The sequence below is a fragment of the Salmo salar genome, chromosome 24 (assembly GCF_965601325.2).
Source record: "Salmo salar chromosome 24, fSalSal1, whole genome shotgun sequence".
In the NCBI taxonomy this organism is placed as follows: domain Eukaryota; kingdom Metazoa; phylum Chordata; class Actinopteri; order Salmoniformes; family Salmonidae; genus Salmo; species Salmo salar.
Window position 1 is genome coordinate 27,930,720 of NC_138314.1, and position 6,781 is coordinate 27,937,500.

Genomic DNA, 6,781 nt, shown 5'->3' on the forward strand with positions numbered 1-6,781 from the left:
ATATTTTGATGGGGTACGACAGTTGAAATAAGCTCATAAGGCTTTTATAAGTTATATTCTTCAAGAATCAATGGGTATATCTTATTAATTTATAGGTTCAAAAATGGATGTAGCAGCTAACGATTCTAGCTTTATCATTCTAGGTTCTTTACTGTAGATGCAGAAGCCACGTTTCCTTCATGCTGGGACGATGGCAGTAGAGAGATGAATGATGAACGTGTCTCTGAATGGTTATCTGCCTGTGATCGCTGTCTGACTCGGCCTCTGCTTCTGAAGTTAACTTCCACAATCTTCACATTTTTCTTCATAAAGTTATGCAGGTGATCATATATAATATATATATGTACTGTATCTCAGATATGGTGAGCTCTATGGGGGACTGTAAATTATATGGATAGAATACAGTTTTGAGGTCCAGGTCAGGCAGGAGCGGTTCTGGGGGAGGGCCGGGGGGGGCAGTGCCCCTGTGACAACAATTTTGGACCCTCTTGTGGCCCCCCTAAATGTGGAGTATGAAATAATTTTTCCATAACACATTTTTGCTATCGTTCCTTTTTTACACCCGTCATTAGACAGTGGCAACGCAGAACACTAATGATTATGAACATGGTCTTTTGCCTGTTAATGCCTGCAATGCAGTGAAGAAAACAATATGACAACAATAACGTCTAATGTAACTGGCCCCTCTAACAGTACAACTGGCCCCAGCTTGCCCCCAGTTGAAATGGGCTTGAACCGCAACTGAGGTCAGGTAAAGGTAGAGCGGGTGCTGAGCTTCCTAAAGTGGTCAACTGTTATTCAAGTGTCCTCTCTTTATATTAACCTACATTAGCAGTTAGACCCATTGGACCAACCAGCTTTAAACCTCTTCTCCACCTCCTAAACCTCTCCAAACCTGGATGAATTTAGCAAGCTATTAAAATGTATAACAGTCTCTACCAATGTGCTAGGACCTGGGCATACAGAAATAGAGCTGAGAGAATGTTCTGTTCATTGTTGAGGAGGGGTGAGAGTTGACTCTCCTGTGGAATAGGAGCTGCCTCTCCATACCAATAACTCCCTCTCACTGTCAGACGTGTGACATGATGAGAGCTCACCCACTGGAATATGTATCACTCTCAACCAGCACTGTCTGACTGTTCTTCACCACATGAACATGTTCAACTACAGATATACCTCTTGTTTATATAACGGAAGCCTCTACTCAATTAGAGCACCGTGGGTGAAAAGAAGAGTGGCCACACACACACACACAAACACACACACAAACACACACACTCTCTCTCTCTCTCTCGCTTATCGCTCTATCGCTCTCTCGCTCAAGGACAAGAGATACAGCATGTGATCACCTACAATCTGTATTTGAGGAAATGAAATACAAATGATAATTGGGACAAAGATCCAACAGAGTGCTGCATCAGCAGATACTTACAGAAACACCACAGTCATTAACACGTGAATTTACTTTTCATTTTTCAACTCTATCCCACAGTTACTCTGACAGCTTTGTTTCTCACCATCTATTTCTGAATTCCCACATCAATTACTGCTTGCTATTTGCCCATTAATCCTCCCTATTGATCATATAAGGCATTACATTACAATGCATAATAACTGAGGTTTAGCCTATAGTTCCAGGCCTGTCAACAGAGGTAGAATATAGTTCGTGAGGGAATTTGAGCGCTATTTAAGGCTAGCCACTCTCAACCCCAACCTACAAGTACTGTGGCCTCCCTGCCACTACCACAGAGCCAGTAGAGTAGGGATCATGGAGCTCACAGCGAGTATAAAGACCACATTTAGGACTCGATTCATTCCCTAGCGTTGAAAATCAGCGCTGTAGCACGATTTACATTTAAAAGTAATTTCCGATTGAGCCGAGATATGCATTGTTTACCACGAATGCAGTCTCGGACGTTGCCTTTAAATTTCTATCATGCTAGTGCAGGTCTTCAGCGCCATGGATTTAATCGAGCCCTTACTTTGTATTTTCTTTATGAATCCCTCTCATGGGGCATGTCCACAGCCTGAAGGCATACTAGGACCTAGGTGTGTGGGACAAGCTGCATCCATCCACACTCTGATCCAGGAGGGGTCTGACAGTTTGATCTGCTCTGAGGTCATAATAGAAAATGTTGATCAGCAAGCTGTGCAAACACACAGAACCCGATTAGGCTTTGGGGATTTTGAGATTGGAGGTCTGTGGATGCTGCCAACAGGTCTGGACCTGTTGGAGTGGAACAAGTCAAATGTGGGTCTAAACTGAGCAAAGGTTAAAGGGTTATTACAACGTTGTGATACGTTAATGTCCCTTTATTTTAGGAGATTATGGAATTGTTGCATGATTGTATTGGATGTTTATCTAATGGAGGGCATTAAGAGGTATGCTGTTGAGTTGTTGATGTTATACTGATCCAGTTTGTGTTTTTGTTATTATAAAACAGGATATACAAACACCCGGTAAACATTAGACATAGTCTTTCCACTGCTGCTGTTGCTGACTTTTTTGTGGTGATGGAACTGTGAGCTATGGCATCCTGACACATCCTATGTGTTACGAGGAAGAATGCTCTGAGGTTGTGTAGTAGAGACAATACGGTTGTGGTCACAGACGGTGAGGCCAGGTGGTCCTCTGGGGCCTGGCAGTGAGGTGGGGGACGAGGTGGGGGGCGAGTGGGGGGGGGGGGGGGGGGGGGCTAGAAGGGGGACGAGGAGGGGGACTGGTCAGAGGGAGACGTTATCCTGCTGCCTCACTGAACTCCAAATCAAACCAGATGGACTCATTTATGACCAATTAGCTCCAGTATTGTGAGTGGAGTCTGACTCACCTCACACAATTATACCTTTTATCTTTATTCAGAGGAAAGCCAACAGCTGTAAAGCAAGCTATGTTTTGGTGGGGATTTAACCACACCCCCCTAAGAGAGTTAGAGTCATGATCATGAGCATGCTCATGGAGGCAGAAGAAGGGACTGGAAGACAAATAACTGAAGTTTGAGAACTGGAATAAGCAAGCAGAATATGTGTGGGGTGCGTGGGTGTATGAGCACGGGTAGCCATAGATACAGTGCATTCGGAAAGTATTCCGACCCTATCCCTTTTCCAAATTGTTTTACGTTACAGCCTTATTCTAAAATTGATTACATTATTATCAATCTACACACAATACCCCATAATGACTAAGCGAAAACAGGTCTTTAGAAATGTTTGCTAATTTATAAAAAATAAAAACCAGAAATACCTTATTTACATAAGTATTCAAACCCTGACATTGAGCTCAGATGCATCGTGTTTACATTGATCATTCTTGAGATCATCCTTGAGATGTTTCTACAACTTCATTGGAGTCCACCTGTGGTAAATTCAATTGATTGGATATGATTTGGAAAGGCACAAACCTGTCTACCTAAGGTCCCACAGTTGACAGTGCATGTCAGAGAAAAAAAAACAAGCCATGAGGTCGTAGGAATTGTTCGTAGAGTTCCGAGACAGGATTGTGTCGAGGAACAGATCTGGGGAAGGGTACCAAAAAATGTCTGCAGCATTGAAGGTCCCCAAGAACACAGTGGCCTCCATCATTCTTAAATGGAAAAAGTATGGAACCACCAAGACTCTTCCTAGAGCTGGCCGCCCGGACAAAGTGAGCATTCAGGGGAGAAGGGCCTTGGTCAGGGAGGTGACCAAAAACCTGATAGTCACTCTGACAGAGCTCCAGAGTTCCTCTGTGGAGATGGGAGAAACTTCCAGAAGGACAACCATCTCTGCAGCACTCCCCCAATCAGGCCTTTATGGTAGAGTGGCCAGACGGAAGCCACTCCTCAGTAAAAGGCACATGGCAGCCCGCTTGGAGTTTGCCAAAAGGCACCTAAATGACTCTCAGACCATGAGAAACAAGATTTTCTGGTCTGATGAAACCAAGATTGAACTCTTTGACCTGAATGCCAAGCGTCACGTCTGGAGGAAACCTGGCACCATCCCTACAGTGAAGCATGGGGGTGGCAGCGGCATTCTGTGGTGTTGTTTTTTAGCAGCAGCGATTGGGAGACTAGTCAGTATCGAGGGAAAGATGAACGGAGCAAAGTACAGCGAGATCCTTGATGAAAACCTGCTCCAGAGTGCTCAGGACCTCAGACTGGGGTGAAGGTTCACCTTCCAACAGGACAACAACCCTAACTACACAGCCAAGACAATGCAGGAGTGGCTTCGGGACAAGTCTCTGAATGTCCTTGAGTGGCACAGCCAGAGCCCGGACTTGAACCCATTCGAACATCTCTGGAAAGACCTGAAAATAGCTGTGCAGCAACGTTCCTCATCCAAACTGACAGAGCTTAAGAGGATCTACAGAGAAGAATGGGAGAAACTCCCTAAATACAGGTGTGTCAAGCTTGCAGCGTGATACCCAAGGAGACTCGAGGCTGTAATTGTTGCCAGAAGTTCTTCAACAAAGTACTGAGTAAAGGGTCTGAATACTTATGTAAATGTGATATTTCCAGGATGTTTTAAATACCCCAAAAATCTAAAAACCTGTGTCTGCTTTGTTGTTATGAGGTGTTTTGCGTAGATTGTTGAGGGGGGAAAAAACAATTGAATCAATTTTAGAATAAAGCTGTAACGTAACAAAACGTGTAAAAGGCAATGGGTCTGAATACTTTCCAAATGCACTGTAACTGAACTGTTTGAAATGACAGAGTATGCCATTTGGATTCGGGATATTGGGGAAAGGGTAAAATGGATTGATTGTGTTGAATGTACATATAAATGTGGGATTATAAAAGGAAAGACTTGATATGAAAACCCACAAGGAGCCTGCATTTACAATAGTGAGTGGCCCCACACACAAAACAAGGGTTGGTCTGGCGTTGGATATCCCATTGCTAAATGCTTCCACTGTGGAGGCAGAGGGATTGGTGAGAGTGTTCTGTTACTGAGTGCAGTTGATGAGAGCGATTGAGTCCTGCATTGAGTCCTCTTTCATTCCGCTCTCTCTCTCTCTCCTCTAATCGCTCTCTCCATCACTTACTCTGCCTTTGCTTGACTCCTTTCGTGATGGTCCACTTCACTTAGCCCATAAACAACGCCCCCATCCCCCTCCACACCTTCACATTTCTCCCCCCAACGAACACAAACCGGGCTCTGCTGCCTTTCTACCTCCAAGTCATACTGGACCGTTTGCCAGCACAATTATAATTAGTTGAGGAGCTGCAGCACAGCAAGACATTTCCCTAATAGGTCTTCATCTGAGCCATGTGTGAGTACTGTAAGAAGGTTATAGAGACTGTTAAAATGATAATGTGCTCATTATACACTTATGCAAACAAAGTGGGATTTTATCCTGAGTATGATTCCCACTATGTTCTAGACAGAGTTGTCTAAATTCAGCTATCATAGTAACGTAGCTGGGCAGAATGTGAAACAGAGACAGAGACATATGATATTACCAAGCTAAAACATGCAGTTTGTGGAATGTGCACATATAGTGGCTGTCTCACGAGCTGAGCATATCAGTACAGACAAATGTTGGTTATTAGAGTATTGGACATGACCGCCTAATGGTGGGGATGTTTGAATTGAATTTAGGAGGGGACCTTTCAGTTTGTTGCAGTTGCACAATCCCATGGGTATCAGCCACCAACCACGGCTGAGCTTCATGTGAGTTCCTCTCAATGAAACTGCCTTTAATTGTCCCTGCATTGTTTATCAACACTGCCAATCCCAACTAGAGCGGAAAGACAGACCAATTTTCCCATTACTTTGGGAGCAGAAAATTGAGGGGAGCCGAGGGGACTGGAGAGTCCCGCCTCTCATGAAAGCACTGCAGATGACTTCATCTCCAAGTTCAAAAACACATACAGGAATTATGGCGTGAGGGGTGCTCACATATATACCAGAGGAGGCTGGTGGGAGGATCTATAGGAGGAAGGGCTCATTGTAATGGCTGGAATGGAATCAATGTGTTTGATGTGTTTGGTACCATTCCATTGATTTCATTCCAGTCATTAAAATGAGCCTGTCCTCCTATAACTCCTCCCACCAGCCTCCTCTGATATACCATGTATTCACTATCTTACACACACATACACTGACAACACACAATCAAATAGCTTTTAACCTTTTAACCTCTCAACTACATTGGAATTGAGATTAATTTCTTTACGTGAAGGAATGTTTATTTAGACTATCAGATACAACAACAAGGTTCTGTGGATTAAAGTGTGTGTGAGATGTGTGTGTGTGTGTGTGTGTGTGTGTGTGTGTGTGTGTGTGTGTGTGTGTGTGTGTGTGTGTGTGTGTGTGTGTGTGTGTGTGTGTGAGAAGGAGAGACTGCCCTGACTAACGGCTCCATGCGGCTTATCAGAGTTACTCATTGACTTACACAATTATAGAACACACACACACACAATCACAAATATCATTAGCCACTGAGAACATTTTGTATTTTGGGGAACAATCGAGTCAACTTAATCGCCTTAATAGCTCTTATTGATGTCAAGCCCAATGTGTCACGACTTCCACCGAAGGTGGCTCCTCTCCCTGTTCGGGCGGTGCTCAGCGGTTGTCGTCGCCGGCCTACTAGCTGCTACCAATCCATTTTTCCTTTTCGTTTGTGTCTGTCTGTTTTGTTTACACCTGTGTCCTATTAGTTCATTTGGGTGGGTTTATTAACCTCCGCTGCCTGCTGTTCTTTGTGGGGGATTATGTGCTGTTGTTGCTCTGCTAGAGGTGCGTGTTTGTGTGGGATTATGTGCTGTTGTTGCTCTGCTAGGGGTGCGTGTTTGTGTGG